Source organism: Pongo abelii, chromosome 3 (assembly GCF_028885655.2).
Source record: "Pongo abelii isolate AG06213 chromosome 3, NHGRI_mPonAbe1-v2.0_pri, whole genome shotgun sequence".
NCBI classification, from domain to species: Eukaryota; Metazoa; Chordata; class Mammalia; order Primates; family Hominidae; genus Pongo; species Pongo abelii.
The window spans coordinates 89435936-89455428 of NC_071988.2; the positions used below are offsets into that span (position 1 = coordinate 89435936).

The window sequence follows — 19493 nt, forward strand, 5'->3', positions numbered from 1 at the left end:
TGCCCGGATGTGCATGTAGGCTAGATTTATGTTTCTCTTTACCCAAACATCTCAGTGTAGCAAAGAGTAACACAGCAATATTGCTGCCAGCATATCTCATCTTCAGCCAAATGGTGGTTTTCTCCTATCTCAGAATAGAAAGAATGGTTGGCTTTATATGGAGACATTCCATTCCCAGAGACATGCAGAAAACAGAAGCCTTCCTCTTATCTCAACTGCAAAAAAAGCCTTCCTCTTTTAATAATCCTCCTCAGCACAGACTTTTTATGGGTGTTGGGCTGGGGGACAGTAAGGTCTTTCCCTTCCCATGAGGCCATATCTCAGGCTGTCTCAGTGGGAGAAACCTTGGACAATACCCAGGCTTTCTTGGGCAGAGGTCCCTGTGGCTTTCTGCAGTGCATTGTGTCCCTGTTTAATAGAGAATGGAGAATGGCAATGACTTTTAGAAAGCATACTGTCTGCAAACATATTGTTAACAAGGCACATCCTGCAAAGCCCTAAATCCCTTAAAGCTTGATTCAATACAGCACATGTTTCTGTGAGCATAGGGTTGGGGCTAAAGTTACAGGTTAATAGCATTACAGATTAACAGCATCTCAAAGCAGAACAATTTTTCCTTGTACAGATCAAAATGGAGTTGCTTATGCCTTCCTTTTTTACATAGACACAGTAACAATCTGATCTCTCTTTCTTTTCCCCACAGTCAAAGGCTTGCCGTAGACCCTGTGGGACATCTATATACCTATCAGGATCATTTGAAAACTTCCCCAGGTCTACCTTTATCTGCTTTAAATCAGAGAGAGAAAAGGGAACATTTTTCCCGGGTTGGGCCAAATTCCCCTCCCCGTACAGCTTGAAGGGGACATAACCAATAGCCCGGGGGTTTTTGTGGTCCCTTGGAGATTTCTTTGCTTGTGTGCTTCTGGGTGGGGGAGATTAGAGGAGGCTTATCATTAATATGAAGGGGACCTGTAGGGAGGCTAGGATATGAAGGTAAGCTGAGAGAGATGTAAACTGCAAGCTTTGCATAGCTGTGGATTATCCTTAAATGAAAAGAGAGCTTGGACATAAGGTATTTCACTCCATTTGCTTTCTCTCTTACAGAAAATTTGAAGCTGCAGGATAGTATTATAATTTATACTTCCCTCAGGTGGCCATTTTTCCCCCTCAGAGAGAGACTATTGGGGACAGGACATAGTGCAGAAAAAAAATAAGCCACTTCTTTTTGAGGGTTTGTAGGTCAAATTTGTCCCAATGGCTTAGGATGCATTTCAAGGGTGAGCCTATTGATGCCTGAATGTTTCCCATCTGAAAGAAAAAACTGCCTGCAGTTTTGACCTTTTCTTTTTTTTTTTTGCCTGACAAAGAACCTGCAATGGTTCCTGGACCCTGCTGTTTGGAATAGTTGCACTCACCGAAGCAGCAGCAGAAACACTGGTTTTCCTCCTAGACCACAAAGAAGACTGAGTAAGGTCAGATTTAGTAGCCCTTACTGATGCATTCTCAGAAAATTGCACCCTTGCCTTCCTCTTAGACCACAAAAAGGACCGAGAAAAATCGGATTTAGTGGCCCTTTCCAATGCATGCTCAAAAAATCTGTTAGAGTCCTAAGCATTCTCCTGTTAGTATTGGGACCTTGCGCTTGTCCCATAAAGATGATATGCTTCAAAATGGAGTGGGGGCCCATACTCTGAGGGAGGGAAGTGATCTCCAGGTTTGGAAGAGTGATGCCTTTTGTCCTCCCTTCTCATCATATGAATAGGAAGTATATAATTTCTGAGGATATAATTTCTCCACATATCCTAGCTTCAGGAATAGCCTTTGTTAGGCCTGCTAGTCTGAGGAGGGATTCTAAAATTCCAGATAGTCCCCCACAATGGGACTTTGGGCAAAAATTATGTCTTTCTCATTGGTGCACCCACGTGCATAAAGAAGGGAACAGAGTTTTGAAATTTATACTACAAATCATTCTTATAGGAGAAACTAGAAAAGCACCAGAGACAGGAAGTTGTTTTTAGAAGCAGGACTAGCCTCAGAGAAAAGAGGCAAGAGGAAGTTTGTTTGACAGGCATTAGGACCCAGGAGGCAAGGGTCAGTATAGATAGGATAGATGGGCGGGTCTCACTTGGGAAGTTCTGCTAATAGCTGCAGGGTCAACCAACTTTTTGTCGGGACCCTAGAGCTGAATGGCTTTCCTGTCTGTTGACCCTCAGCTCAGTCCAGAAGTACAGGAAAAGTGGAAGCTGGTTCCCAGCAAACCAACACTCCTGACTCCAAAGAGTTGGGGGTTGTTAGAGAGCTGTTTCCCAGAAAGCCTGACACTCATGCCTTTAGTCTGGCAGCTGAGCTAGTCACTTTTAACTGGTTGACAGGTGCGTGGTGGTTAGCCCCCAAACTCTAAGGAAAAATAGGACAGAATAGCAAGCAAAAGGGGTCTAATGGCACTCACCATGTGGCAACATCCCAGACGAGCCCCCAAGATGTTTCTGGACTTTATTCCTGCTGGTGAGTTCATGGTTTCAATGACTTCAAGAATGAAGCTGCAGACCTTCACAGGGAGTGTTACAGCTCTTAAAGGTGGCACAGACCCAAAGAAAGATTTATTGTGAAGAGCAAAAGAACAAAGCTTCCACAGCATGGAAGGGGACCCAAGCATGTTGCCACTGCTGGCTGGGGTGGCCAGCTTTTATTCTCTTATTGGCCCCTCCCATGTTCCATTTCTCTCCTATCAGAGTGCCCTTTTTTCAATCCTCCATGCGATTGGCTACTTTTAGAATCCTGCTGATTGGTGCATTTTACAGAGCACTGATTTGTTCATTTTACAGAGCACTAATTGGTGCATTTTACAACCCTCTTTCTAGCTACAGAGCGCTGATTGTGTGTTTTTACAGAGTACTGATTGGTGTATTTTACAGCCACCTTGCTAGCTACCAAGCGCTGATTGGTGAGTTTTACAATCCTAGCTACAGAGTGCTGATTGGTGTGTTTTACAATCCTAGCTACAGAGTGCTGATTGGTGTGTTTTACAATCCTCTTGTAAGACGGAAATGTTATCCAAGTTCCCAGAAGTCCAGCTGGCTTCACCTCTCAAGTCTAATGTTTTCTAGCAGATTTATAAATATTTTCTCTATGTAAAATCATGTCATATGCCAATATGTTAAACATAACATATTGGCATAAGTTAATATGCCAATATTATATTATATTATATTATATTATAATTATATTATATTATATTATTATAGTTATATTATATTAATATGTTTAAGATAAGTTAAACAACTTTTTCCTTCCCTATATAGATTACTTTATTTCATATTCTTGTCTATTTTTCTTAACTAGAACCTCTAGTGGGATGTTGATTAGGAGTAGGGAGAGTGGATTTAGCCTTTCTACACTAAGTATAATGCTAGCTATGTGTTTTCTTATAGATGTCACTTATCAGGTTTGCATCAGGCTAGGTTTCCCTCAACAATTAGAACAGTCAGTTTTCAGTAAACCTTTACTATAATTTTTATGAATCCATAAGTTAGGCTTTAAAGAACTAGACTTTTACCTGAGTACAAGGGCTGGAATGAGAAAACAAACCCATTCAGACCCCACCTTGGTTTTCATAGCCCTTACAATCTGATAGAATAATAATAGTGTTCTTACACATACACTTCATACCAGGGTCCACTTAAAATTAAGAAACGTTCTAAGACTAGGTAAAGCTTTCCAGACCCCAGAGCATAGTTAAAGATTAGATGGAGATTGAATAAAACACTCCTGCTTGTAGGTGCACTCCCACAAATAGGCATGCAGCTTAAAACATATCTAAGCACTAGAAAAACACTTGTAACTTTGAATTGGTCTGGTGAGTGAGTTACTCCAACCTTCTCCCTGTAACAAATTGCATAAACAAACTCCCTTCTTTCTCACTTTGTTTGCATCTTGTTACCAGACCATGAGAACAAGCAGATGGGCCTTGTTCTATCTGGGAACAGTTTGAGGAACTTTACCTCTATTCCTACTTTATTGAATATTGTTATGATGAAACATACTGGATTTCATTAAATAATTTTTTCTGCATTCATGGAAAGATAATGAATTTCTCATCCTTCATTATAATCATATTGTGTATTACATTAATCGAGAGTGTTACAGGATCTTTGGGGTGTTGCTTTTCTGGTCAGAAATATCTGTGGCCAGTGGCACCTTTGCCCAAGTTCTTGTCATGCAGCCAGGAATAATGAGGTACACAGACAAATGAGGAGTTGGCAAGACAAAGAGGAGCTTTATGGAGTGTTAGAACAGCTCAGAGGAGACATGCAGTGGTTAGCTCCACTTTGTAGGCAGGTCGTCCCATCAGTTTTCAGCTCTCAGCAGAGGGGAGGCCCTGGAGAGTGTAGCTCCTCTCTGCAGCTGGTTGTCTTGATGTCTCTGCAGGTTTCTGAAGCTCTCAGCTGAGAGGGTAGTTCCTCTCTGCAGCTGGCCATACTGTCATCTGCTCAGCTCTGGCTGAGTCCATGGCTTTAGTGGGCCTCACTGGGGAAAAAGTGCATGATAATTCATCTGTGAGAAGCCATGAGTGGGCCCGGAGGAGGAACAACAAGTTCCCACTTCGGTCTATGAGACAGACAGGCAACCTAGTCCCCAGCTTTCAGGCTTTCCCTGGTCCTGAAGATGGGGATCACTGGGGACACACTCCTTTCTGCCTGGGAATCAGCCTGCCTCCTGCTGTCACTCATGGTGCCCGGGCTCAGTCCCAATTTTCTTTGAGATCAAAGTGGACACTGACATTAGGAAGAAGCCAGGCAGTGAGAGCAGGCACTTCTGAGCCTTTGAGGGCAGAGGAGCTTTCCCAGCAGCTGCCATCAATAATTTAAATGTTAAAGCAACTTTGCATTGCTGAGATTAATTTCACTTATTTATGGTGTATAATTACTTAGGTATATGCCTATATTCAGTTTGCTAAGACATTATTGTGGAATTTTGTGTCTATAATCATAAGTGCTATTGATCTGTAGTTTTCTTTTTTTGTGATGTCTTCTTGTGGTTTTAGCAGAAGGGGTCAATGAAATATGTTGGTAATGTTTTCTCCTCTTCTATTATTTGGAGGATTGTTTTTTGAAGAGTTGTTATGTTTTTCTCCTTAAATGATTTGTAGAATTCTAAAGTAAAGCTTTCTTGGCCTGGGCTTTTTTTGTGGGCTGCCTTTTGATTACTAATTCAATCTTTCTTTTTGTTATAGGTCTATTCAGGTTTCCTATTTCCTCTCCAGTTTATTCTATAGTTGTTCTTGTCTGCATCTATCTGTAGTAAAATTCTGCCACACTGAGTTTTGAGGGGATGAGGGAAGAGTTTATGTTTGCAAAGTAAGAGGCGATCTCTGTTTTTATCAAGTCTTAGGAGATTTACTTGAATAAATATTGCTCTGCATTGTGCTTTATATTTTTATTTTTAGAACAATACATGGCCAATTTAATTTTTTATATTAAAGCAATTTTTAATGCTAACCAGGCACTTAAATTGTATCTTTTTCACAATCATGATGTTGTATTGGGATATTAACTTTTGATAAGTGAATAGACTTAATTTGAAAACAAAAGTTTAGGATATATACTCAGTTTACTTATGTAGTGTTAAATCAAGTTTGGCCTAAAGTTGCCTCCTACATATTTTAAGTTTGGCCTAAAAGTTTCTCTGTACATCATGAACTATAATAAGTGGAGGTGTAAACAGAGCATAACCTACACTTGGGGCAGTCATCAAGTTTTGGCCAAACAAATGTAGCCAGTTATTTGAACTTTGTTTAAATATGGTAAACACTGAGCTTTAACCAATTCAGTTGTTCCTGTACCTCACTTCCACTTTCTGTATGTCACTTTCATTTTTCTGTCCATAAATCTTATTTCACCATGTGGCTGCACTGGAGTCTCAGAGCCTACTCTGACTCAGGAGGCTGAACAATTTGTGAATTGTCCTCTGCTCAATTAAACTCTTTTAAATTTAATTCAGCTGAAGTTTGTCATTTATCAGTGTATTTATCAAGTCAGCTCTGAGTTATCTTTTGTAAACTCTCATGTTTACACACACACCACACACACACACACACACACATGAATTCCTTCTGTCATTTTGCTTTATTTTATCATGCTTCACAGATATGGCCTTATTTTTTTTTTACAAGTTGAACCCTTGTGGCAACCCTACATTAAGCAAGTCTACCAATGCTATCTTTCCAATATCTAACACATGCTAACTGTGTCACTGTGGCATATTTTGATAAATCTCACAAAGTTTCAAGCATTTTTGCTATTATTATATCAGTTTTGATGTCCTGTGACAATTGCTTATTGATGTTACTGTTTTAATTGTTTGAGGGACATCACAAAATGCATGCATGTAATATGGTAAATAGAACTGATAAGTGTTGTGTGTATTCTGACTGTTCCACCAACCAGCTGTTTCCCATTTTTCTCCCTCTCCTCAGGCTTCCCTATTTCCTGAGACACAACAATATTGAAATTAAGCAAATTAATAACCCTACAAATGGCTTCTGAGAGTTCAAGGAAAAGGAAGGGTCGCATGTCTCTCACTTAAAATCAAACTAGAAGTGATTAAGCTTAATGATGAAGGTATGTTTAAAGCTGAGATAGGGCAAAGCCCATACGTGTGTCAAACATTTAGCCAAATTTTGAATACAAATAAACTGTTGATAAAGGACATTCAAAGTGCTACAACAATATATACAAAGGATAAGAATATGTAACAGCCTTATTGCTGATATGAAGAAAGTTTTAATCTTCTGGATTAAAGAAAAAACCAGTGAAGATATTTTCTTCTGCCAAATCCTAAACCAGAGCAAGGCTCTAACTCTTTCCAATTCTGAAAAGTGTAAGGAAGTTTCAGAAAAAATTTGAATCTAGCAAAAGTTGGTTTATAAGGCTTAAGGAAAGAAGCCATATCCATAAAGCAAAAGTGCAAGATAAAGGAAGCCTCTGTAAGTTATCCAGAAGACATAGCTAAAATAATTAATGAAGGTGGCTACACTAAACAATAGCTTTTCCATGTGGACAAAACAACCTCCTATTGAAAGAAGATACTATCTAAGACTTTCATAGCTACAGAGAAGTCAATGCCTAGCTTCACAGTTTCAAAGGATAGGATGACTGTTTTATTAGAGGCTAATGAAGTTGATTACTGGAAGTTGAAACCAATGCTGATTTACCACTTGGAAAATCCTAGGGCCCTAAAGAAATGTACTAAATCTATTCTGTGCTCTATCAATGGAACCACAAAACTTGGATGGAAGCATAGCTGTTTACAGCATAATTTACTGAATATTTTAATCCCACTTTTGAGATCTACTGCTTATGAACAAATGTTCCCTTCAAAATATTAGTGCTCATTGACAATAGGTCTGGTCACTCAGGAAGATGAGATATACACAGAAATTAATATTGCTTTTATGTCCACTAATACAACATTCATTCTGTAGCCCCTGGATCAAAAAGTAATTTCAACTTTTAAGTTATTGCACTTAAGAAGTACATTTTGTAAGAATATAGCTTCCATTGACAGCATTTCCTTTGTTGGATATTCGTAAAGTAAACTGAGCATTTTATAAAAAAGATTCATCTTTCTAGATGACATTAAGAACATTTGAGAGTCATGGGAAGAGGTCAAAATATCGACATCACCAGGAGTTTTTAGGAAGTTGATTCCAACCATCATGAATAATATTGAGAGGTTTAAGACTTCAGTGGAGGAAGTAACTACAAATGTGGTAGCAATTGTAAGTGAAGTGTAATTAGAAGTGGAATCTGAAGATATGACTGAATTGCTTCAATTTAATGATGGAACTTGAATAGATGAGGAGTTGCTTCATATGAATGAACAAAGAAAGGGGTATATTGAGATGAAAAATACTCTTGGTGAAAATGCCATGAACATTTTTGAAATGAAAGCAAAGAATTTATAATATTACTTAAACTTATTTAATGAAGCAGCAGTAAGGTTTAAGTGGATTGATTGCAGTTTTAAAAGAATATCTACTAAGGGTAAAAAGCTATTATACAGCATTATTAAACAGCATTGCATGCTACACAGAAATTTTTTATGAAAGAAAGGATCAGTGGATGCAATAAAAATCATTCTGGTCTTACTGAAATTGTGATCCTCCACAAGTAAAAAGATTACAGCTCACACAAGGATCAGATGATTGTTAGCATTTTCCAGCAATAAAGTATTTTTAATTGAGTTATGTACATTTTTATACATAACGCTATTTCAGACTTAATGGAATACAGACAATGTAGACATAATTTTATACACCATGGAAATCAAAAAAAAAATTGTATAACTTGCTTGATTGCAATATTTGCTTTATTGCAGTGATCTGAAACCAAACGTGTAATATCGCGAAGGTATGCCTTGTATTAGTGTAAACACTTAATGTGAGATCTACTTTTTTAAAGATATTTTAAGTGTATAATACACTATTGGTAACTATGGCCACAATATAGTGCAGCAGTTCTCTTAAACTTACTCATCTTATTGGGAACTGGAGGAAAAGCCAATCATTCTATTCTTTAACAAAGAGACTGGCATTCCCTGCCATAGAGATCTTTGGAACTTTGAGCTTGAGAGATATAATTTAGGGTATCCAGTGGAAGAGATTTCAAAACAGCAAAGCATTCAAGATGCGACCTGGCTGTTCCTAACAGCATACAGTTACATGTGTTCACAAAAAAATGGTCTGAAATTGGAACTTATGTTTAAAAGGGAAACAGAGCATAAAAGTTTGAAAAATTTGCAGTCTGACCATGTGGTATAAAAGAAAACCCCATTGAAATTCAAGCTGGCTGCAAAAATTGCATAAGTAAAGAGAAACTGAATGTTAGTAGCCAACACAATGGGAAAAATTTCTCCAGAATATTTCAGAGATCTTCACAGCAGTCACTCTCATCACAGACCTTTAGGCCTAGGAGGGAAAAATTGTTTCGTGCTGTAGGCCTTGTGCCCAGCTGCTCTGTGAAGCCTCAGGACACGGCTCCCTGCATCCCATCTGCTCCAGCTCCAGCTGTGGCTACAAGGCATCAAGATACAGCTTGGGCCATGGATTCAGAGGGTGCAAGCCCCATATTTTGTTGTCTTGCATGTGGTGTCAGCCCTCCAGGTTCACAGAACGCTGAAGTTGAGATTTGGAAACTTCTGCCCAGATTTCAGGGGATGTATGGAAATGCCTGGATGTCCAGACAGAAGTTTGCTGCAGGGGCAGAACCCTCATGTAGAACCTCTACTAGGGAAATACAAAGGGAAATGTGGGGTGGAGTCCCCACACAGTTTCCCCACTGGGGCACTGAGTAGTGTAGCTGTGAAAAGAAGGCTTTCATCTTCCAAACAGCACAATGGTAGATTCACATATAGCTTGCACCGTGCACTTGGAAAAGCCACAGGCACTCAATGCCAGCCCATGAAAGCAGCAATGGGGGCTGTGCCCCCCTGTGGAGCCACAGGGATAGAGCTGCCAAAGGCCACTGAAGCCCACCCCTTGCATCAGCGGGAACTGGATGAGAGACAAGGAATTATAGGAGACTGTTTGAAGCTTTAAGATTTAATGACTGCCATATGGGGTTACAGGCTTGCACGGAGCCTGTAACTCCTTTGTTTTGGCCAATTTCTCCCATTTGGAATGGGAATATTTACCCAATTCCTGTACCCCATTGTATCTTGGAAGTAACCAACTTGTTTTTTATTTTACAGGCTCATAGGTAGAGGAAGTTGCCTTGTCTCAGATGTGACTTTGGACGTAGACTTTTTTGTTAATACTGAAATGCATTAAGACTTTGGGGTACTGTTGAGAAGGGATAATTGTATTTTGAAATGTGAGAAGGACATGAGATTTGAGAGGGGCTGAGGTGGGGATAACATGATTTGGCCTTGTGTCACACCCAAATTTCACATTGAATTCTAATCCCCACATGTCAGGAGAGGGACATGGTAGGAGGCAATTGGATCACAGGAGTGGATTTTCCCCATGGTGTTATCATGATAGTGAGTGAGTTCTCAGCATATCTAATGGTTTTAAAACTGTGGCACTTCTCTCTCTTTCTCTCTCATGTTGCCATATAAGAAATGCTTTACTTTCTTTTTGCACTCACCCGTGATTATAAGTTTCCTCAGATCTCTCCAACCATGAGGAACTATGAGTCAACTAAACTTTTTCTTGTAAATTACTGAATCTCAGGTAGTACTTTACAACAGTGTGGAAACAGACAAATACAGCATGTTATTTTAATTACATTAGCTCTAAATATAATTTGAAATAAGGAAATGTGATGCCTTTATCTGTTTCTACATTTTGCATATTGTTTTAGCTATTTAGAGTGTTTCCAGGATCATAAATTATAGAATTTTTTTGTTTTTATAGAATATGTCATTGGGATTTTGATAGGGATTACATTGAATCTGTAAATCACTTCAGGTTGTATAGATACTTCAACATTGTTAAATATTTCAGTCAACATAATGTATCTTTCCAAATTAGTGTATTCTTTCCTTTCATTCATCAATGTCTTATAGTTTTTAGTATAGAAGTTTTTTTTATCTACTTGGTTAAGTTTATTCCTATATATATTGTTTTTTTGGTGCTATTATAAATTGGATAGTTTCTTCATAGTTGCCTGTTAGTATACTGAACAATAACCTAATTTTGTATGTTGATTTTATATCCTGAAAATTTATGAAATTTGTTTTAATTCTACTAGTATTTTGTAGAGTCTTTACAGTTTTCCACGTATGATATAATGTCATCTGCAAACAGAGGTTGTTTTACTTCTTTTCTTATTTAGAAACCTGTTTTATTTTTATTTTTCTTGCTGAATTGTTCTAGCTAGGACTTCCAGTACTATGTGAAATAGAAGCAGCAAGAGTGAGCATCATTATCTGGTCCTGACACTAGATAAAAATTTTTGAGATTTTTTTATTGAGTATGAATTTAGCTGTGAAGTTTTCATATGCATCATTCCTCATGTTAAGGTGATTTTCTTATATTTCCAGGGTGTTGAAATGTGTCTTTTTTACTCATAGAAACATTGTTGAATTTTTCAAATGCTTTTATTTGCATCTGTTGAGATAACAATTGCTTACTATTCATTATTTTGTTAATGTGGTATATCACATTTGTTAATTTTGAACATTATCTTTCATTCCAGGGATAAACTTGTAATGTCTTTTAGGAAAGAAGTGACACTGAGTATGGATGTGTAGAAGAAGCCAAGCAATACTACTGTTCTTGCAATATCAATAGGAAGAATAGGAAGAGTGAGACTTTTTATACAATTTAATTATTGAATAGTTTCCTTGGCAACAGTAAAAACAATAGAAATCTGCTCAAAATGAAGCCAAAATATTCTGAGTGTATGCAAAACAGTACTGACACTGTAAGTGAACTTCTGAATACAGTAATTTCCATGCATAGTGTATGAAACATCATTAAGCTCAGTAAAGTTTTTCGTGTCATTTATGAATTAGAATAATAGCCTTAAAACCCCATAAGGGTTTTTATTATTTTTATTTTTTCTGGTTTTTAACTACTTTTAACTAGTTTTTAACACTGTTTTTCCTAGTTTTTAAATATTTGACTTGGATTATTTCCAATTTAAATAGATACTAAGTCTCTGGGAAAGAAGTTTTTCACTTAACAGGGTCAATTGTGAAATGATGTTTTGTCACAGGGGGAAGGAAATTATCCATTCCCACCACTTGATGCTAGAATAAACTGGATGACTCCTAGTTTTCAGTCATTTCAACTTCAGGCCTTTGACATAACTAATCCTTTTTCTCCTTCTTTCCTGTTTTGACAAACTTTTGGAAACAAAACAGCAACATTTTGTGATGATGAATATCACAGTTGCCTCACAGGCCAGCAGGAACCCAATCACATCCAAAGAATGGTACTGAAACGAGGTGAGGTTGTGGGCTGCAACCCGAAGGTGCTTGGCTCCTTTGTGGTGCATGACAAACTCAATCCAGAAGACTGCTTGATCCAGGGGCTTCGTTGGCTGATCATGATGAATCTTTGGTAATTTCATAGTGTTCTCTTTATAGCCAAGGATAAACAGAAAAATACAAACATAGAAAGTAAATTTATTTCCTAAGTATATCAAGACTATGGAAGGTCTTTGAAAAATGTTGCACAAATAATTCAAAGTAAATGTTATAGAATTGACATAGAAATTGAATATTTTAAATTGAATCATCACAGAAAGTTTGGTTTTAAATTATAATTTTATCATAGGCAAAATTTTTTAAAGTGAAAATGGGGTCAGGTGGGAAAGTTAATGTCTTTCAACCAGAGGAAATATGATGAGCCACTCCAAGTGCTGTAAGTAAGATAGTAGAAATGCAATCTGAGAATGATCATTTTGATGGACATATTTCTTGAGAGACGGTTGTGCTCCGTTGCTCAGGCTGGAGTATATTCCCTTCATCAGGGCTCACAGTAGCCCTGATCTTGTGGGTTTAAGCAATCATGACACCTGAGCCTCCTGAGTAGCTGGGACTATGAGCTCAAACACTCTGCCTGGCTTATTTTTAAATTTGTTTGTGGTAATGGAATCTCGCTAATGTTGCCCAGGCTGGTCTTAAACTCCTGGGTTCAAACATCACTCCTGATTCACCTCCCAAAGTGCAGGGACTACAGGCATGAACTACCGTGTCTGGACTATTTTGATATTTTAAGAAATAATTGTGTTCAGTGGTTGAAATGCCCTCTAACTAATCTCTCCACTTCTACTCTACTCTTCTGTCTTCCTCTGTATTTTCCTTCCAGTAGCCAGAATAATGTTTTTTTGAAACTAATGTCAGATTATGACACTCCACTGATTAAGATTTCCATCTGGCTTCTCATTACATTAAGAAGAAAATCTGTAATGGGAACACATGTATGAACACATGGAGGGGAACAACACACACTGGGACCTAGCAGAGGGGAGAGGGTGGTAGGTAGGAGGAGATCAGAAAAAATAACTTGTGTTTACTAGGCTTAATATCTGGGTGACAAAATAATCTGTACAACAAACCCAGAAACAACAAGTTTGCCTATATAACAAACCTGCATTTGTTCCCCTGAACATAAAGTAAAAGTTAAATAAAAAATAAAATAAAAAAGAATGACATTCTTTTTAATAGAAAAAATAGAAAGGAATAAGATCTCTTTTTGGTCTACAGAACTTGACATGGTCAGGCACTGGCAACTTCTCCTAAGACTTTCCCCTGCATAGTCTCTTCTAGGGACACTGGGCTTCTATTAATCTTGAAGCTCCCAAAGGTGTTCTCACCTTAGACCCTTTACACCTTTTGTTCCCTCTCTCCCTTTTCAGAGCATTCTTTCTTGCAATAAAATGAGGCTTGATTCTGTCTCTTTTTGAGACTTCCCCTTAAATGATCCTTGTTAGAGAGGCTTTTCCTGGCCACACTATATAGTACCTGTAGAATTTTCTCCAGTGTTTCGTGCTTATTTTGCTATTTAATTTCTAGAACTTTAAAATATTTTACATACCTTCTAAAATAAAATCTTATATATGAGATACATAAGATAAATATACACACACTAGTGAGTAATTTAAAATTTTAAGATTATGTTAAACATTATCCTGAAGTAAAGACACCTACTGCTTAGGTTCTCAGTTGTTAAAACCTGCCTAGAACTCTCTCCTTTTGGACCATTTTAGTCACTACATTCATTCTCAATTTAAGTATTAATCTGACTTCTAATTTTATAGATTAGCATTGCTTGTTTATATAATTGAATTATATAATATATACTTATTTGTGTCTGTTTTGTTTTGTAGCAGTTATTGGTTAATTACATTGCTGTATAGTATTCAGTTGATTGACAAATACCACAGAGTATCTCTTTATTTTATAACTGATGGACACCTGGCTTGTTTACATTTTTGGACATCATTAGTTATCCTGGTATAAATATATATATATATATATCATTAGATTTACATATTAATTTCTGCTGGGTATATAATTGGAAGAAGAGTAGCTGTAATAAAGGTGCATATATAATTATAATATTTTGTTGACTGAATTTTGTAAAAATGCATTTTTAATTTCCAAAATTTAGAGAATTTTTTAGTTATCATTCTTTGGATGATTTCTAATTTATTTCTAGTATAATACATGCACACACATATGTGTATGTATACATATATTCACATTTTTATGCTACATATAAAGGTATATACATATATATCATGTTACATTTAATTATGCTCTTCAAAAGTTTTATTTCCTTAATCATTATTTTGTCATCTTTTTTTCTGTTTAAATTTAATATGAGTACTGGTGGATTCAGAATCTACCATCTTATTCTGTATTTTCTATTTTCCAACCTGTCTTATTTTTTTCAATTATTTCCTATTTTTAATCATTCATTGTCTTACTATTTTTTGTGTAAAGTATTTTAAGGTATTCCTTTATGTGGTACCTTTTATATAACAACAATCTTGATAGTAGTAATAAATTCTGAATTAATGATAGCTGATCTAGATATAGCATTTTCCACATTTTTTCCTTTGGAGTATGGAAAAATTAATTATTTTGCTTTTATTCTTTCAGTATTAAAAACTTGTGCTTCAAAGTTCATCTACAAGAAAGTAAGATAAATAAAAAATCAACCCCTCCAGTCAAAGAAAATATTTGAAATTCATATATCTGATGAGAAATTATATTCATAATATAAAAAGAAGTCTTATGAATCAACAATAAGTAAAAAATTTACAACGTGTACAAAAGATTGAAATAGAAATTTATGTAAAGCAGATATATGAATGGTCAGTAAGTGCGTGAAAAGATGGTTAATATCTCTAGCCAGAAGGAAATGTAAATCAAGACCACAATGAGACACCACTTTACACCCAATGGAATGGCTATAAGATAAAGAAAGGTGATAACAAGTTTTGGGAAAAGTGTGAAGAAATTGGAACCCTCCCGTACAGCTGGTGTTAATGAAGAATGGGGTAAGTACTTTGAAAAACAGTTTAGTGGTTTTTCATCCACATACACATAAAGTTCCACAATCACTCTGCAATTCCACTGCTAGTATCTCCTCAAAAGAAGGGAAAATCTGTTTTTACCCAAAACTATGTATAGCAAGGTTCCTCAGAGCAAAAATTTGAAATAACTAAAGTGTCCATTACCTGATAATCATGTAAATTCAAAGTGTGTATTCATGCTGAGGAATATTATATAGCAAAAACAAAACAAAGTACTGATATGTTCAACATGAATGAAACTGAAAAAAAAATTATGAGAAGTGAAAGAAGTCATTTACAAAACCCCATAAATTGTGTGACTTCATTTATATGAAATATACAGGGAGTATAATCTAATGAGAAATATAACAATTTGATATTTACCTAGACTAGGGGTTTATGGAGAGTGACTTAATGCATTATATTTTATTTTGGAGTCATAAAAATGTTCAAAAATTGTATTATGGTGATGGATTCATAATTAAACACATCAAATATATTTAAATTTTACACTTTAAATAGGTGAGTTTTATGCTTATAAATTATAAGTTGGGAAAAAGCTGAGTGTTGGGAAGAAAGCTGAGGTAGGGCTTGCATATCTGACATAATGTCCTCTGGAATGTGTCTAGACTTGCTGCCTCCTTGCTTCTAGCCTTCCTAGGACACTAGATTGATTGTATTCCCATTATCTCAAGTAGCAGGACATGTTCCTTATAAATGCTAAACCATCACAGCTGTAGATCATGCGCCAGTCCTTTTGACCTCTACATCTCACCAACCATTTCTTTCTTGAATTACCAATAAATAGCATGGGCTCCCAGAGCTCTGGGCCTTTGCAGCCTCCACAATTGTGATGGCCCCCTCATCCCAACTTTCTCTCTCAAACTGTCTTTTTCTCAATCCTTTGACTCCGCCAGACTTTGTCACCCCTATGACCTGGTGTTGGGTCTGATCACTCCAACAGTATATCCCATCACATTTCTTAAAATAATATTTTTTTTAGGGAAACAGGTTATACTTTCAGAAATGTTATTTATTGGGTTTGAATATTTTATTATGTTTCTCCAAGTTCATTATTCCTTTTCATTGTGTATTCTGTAATTTTAAAAAATGTGTATTCATAATAATTATTTATATGTCTTTAACATTATTTTTATGTAGAATAGTTGTTGCAGAAATTGATGACTTATTAAATGTATGAGTTTCAAATGTAACTTTGAAATTACTATCTGGTAGAAAGTAAAAGCAGATTTACAATTAGTTAAATCATTTAAATTCTTTCAAAATTAGTCTCTTACATAAAGGATGAAACTCATTGTTACTGCTGACAAGAGAAGCTATCTATAAATACCACCTAGTGAAAAATATTGTTATACTGACAAAGGATCATTAATTACTGTCTTCAGCGCATTCTGCAAGTCTGTACTAAACATTGTGGTGAAATCCAATCTAGCAGCTTCTCCTTTGACCTGCGTGTGAACAATATTATCAGGCTGTTCCGAAAACAAAGGAAGGCCTACCACAGGGATCCCATGGTAGATTGCCTCATAGATGCCATTGCTTCCACTATAAATGATAAAAGCTTTGGTTTTTGGGTGACCTAGGATTGGATTAATTTTAGCAAAATTAATAATTATAAGTAAAGAGTAAAATGAGAAATAAACAATATGAGGCACTGAAAGAATCAATATTCTCTAGATAGTATTATTATGCCCATAAAACTGCATGGAAATTGCGTTTAGATTTCAGAGAAAGAAGTACCTACTTCTGCTGGTGAGATAACTGATGGCTATATGAAGATGTGGTGGTGTATGTGACTTCAGGCTAGAAAAATGAATTAAGGTTGCCAGGTGGACAAAATGATGAAACATATTTTGAACAAAAACATTAAAATGTGCAAAAGATAAAAGAATAAGATTGGACATGTAAGAACAGGTTATCTTAAAAAAATAGTGCAGTCACTCAGCGTGATATGTGGGGTGTGCAAGGCAGCAGGGAGTGGGGTAGATGTGGTGCTGGGACAGAGGAAGGATAGGCCACACTTCATCATAAAAAATGTTGTCACTTTATGTGAAGATTGGGGATTTATTCCCATAGAAAATGCAGTCAGTGGTAATGGAAGAGGAACTGTTATTTTTCAGTGTCATTTGAAATAACCCTGTAGTATCAGAAAGGACAGGTATAAAGTTGTAGAAATAGGAGACAGAGAGACAACCCAGGAAGTTATTGAGAGACCTATGAATAGTAATTACACCTAAAATAAAAATACTTTGATTCCAATGATAAAGAATACAAGTGTATATAATAAAATGACAACTATTACAGTTCTCCTTTTCCTCACAAGAATGGAAAATAAATATGAAAAAGTAATATTTTATTTTTAGTTTTTCAATAATAAATATTCGATAAGCATGTTTCATGTTGAACTATTATAACTCTAATTGGCTGTTATTCATATATTACATATTTGTTCTCTAGAGTCTTACCAAGAAGGTCATTCTAGTGTATCCACTTGTACAGTCGAGTATTGGATCCTAAAGTATTTGTTTTTTTGCCATTAAGTCTCCATAGAACCTGTGAGGGTGAGGAAAATATCTTGTGCCATGAGTAGAACTCCAAAGTTATAGCATGTTAGAACTCTATAGAGATTGACAATCAGCTAGTTAAATCCCTTTTATATGAAAAATGAAGAAATGAGAACAAGACATTAAGTAATGAAAACTACTAAAATTACGAGGTAAATTGAATACTGCCATTTTATGTCCTTACTTTAAAAATGTTTGGTATATAAGGAAATCATAATATTTCCAACATAGTAGCTTAGACACATTGGAGTATCAATGAAAAATTTAAATATTTAAGAAATTGTTAGCCATTCATTATTATTCTCATGTAAAAAGTGGTAACTAATTAGTGATGACCTATGCATTTATTTTATGTATTTATTCTAGCTGTCTTCTTCCAAATTTAATATTAATTTATTTTTGAATGATATGAGAAGGCTTTACATCTATCTAATAGTTTATTAGATTGACATCTTTGATTTACAAAAAAACAACAGCTATAAAATCAGCTACATTTGAGAATGCTATGTAGGTAGTGTGTATAATTTCTTTCAGATTATAATTTATCCTGCTCTACTTCAAAAAAAATTTCAAGTGTCGATTTTTGACATAAATTCAGAGTATTATCAGTATTGCTATTTATGCAAGTATTTTCAATGTAGGAAAAAAAAAAGCCGTTTGCAATTTAGGAATAACAATATAGCTGCTGAAAGTGTATAAAATTGTGTGTTTTGCGAAATTTTGCTTACCTGATCATTAACATTTAAATGATGAACTACAAAGCATGACCAGCACTGAATAATATAGTTTGCTTTAGCCAAGCCATTCCCATGCCCATTACCAAAAAAGGTAACTGATTTTAGAATTCCCAAGCAATCCTGATAAACTGAAGTACAATTTACAAGTGTTTACTTTGAATTTGCTACGGGAATGTTAAAGTAACTTTGTGTTTTCAGAAAAAATTTAGCATAGGTCCTTAGAAGAACACTACATCAGTTAAAAAAAGTAACTCACAAATACAGAAAAATTGCAAGTGTATTCTACGTATTAGAAAATAAGTTCCTACTATATTTTATGGAGTAGGGGCATCTGAACCTCTTTCCATGAGTGATATCCTTCTCCTTGACTCCTTCTTGATTTCTTTTCTCCTTCCTCAATCTGAAGGAGGTGTTAACTGGTGGTTAGAGCAGAGGTTTTGTGGGGTCATATTTTATAATGTAAGAGGCTATCCTATAAGCAGGATTCCATTTCCACCTGTTACATTAAATTTTCCTGCTTAAGGCATTAACAGGGTCCAGTCCTGCAGGCCAGGCAAGTTTTCTATTTTCTCTAAATTTTGTCAGCTAGGTGGTTACCTGGAATAGTGGTTTGTCAGGGTAGGACATCCTTTTTCTGAATAGCACCCTGAACAGCACACTAAATAGGGCTATTGCAACATGTATAGGAAACGCCAGAGGCCAGATTATATGACAAGCCTAAATTCCATGATGTATTTCAGACTTTCTTCAATGCCTGCTTATTGTTACTGTGATAGTGCAGTACCTCAATAACATTTGACTCCTTTTTGGGAATATCTATAGTGTGTACAATGCCCTCAGAAACTCTGTAAGAAAAATGAGAAAATTACAGGGCAGAATTTGGTGATTGCTACGTACATGTCTATAATATCATGATAATACCAAAACTTCACATGCAACTTTTAAATTTCTTTCTTTCTTGTCACAATGTTAATGCCAATATTATTATCAATGAAAACTCTCCTTTTTGCTATTTTAGCATCTTCCATATATATTTTTATTTTTGAACAGATATCTGAGATAATTAGAACTATTCTATCAGTTAATGTTGCAGGCAGAAAATTTCAATGACTGGACTCTTTACAGTTTAATGGACT

General features: G+C 35.9%; 1 pseudogene; it reads right to left on the bottom strand.

Annotated features, from left to right (window-relative positions):
• Window positions 1-19493, bottom strand: part of LOC100443384 (UDP-glucuronosyltransferase 2B17-like) — a 112610-nt pseudogene that overhangs the window by 78593 nt on the left and 14524 nt on the right.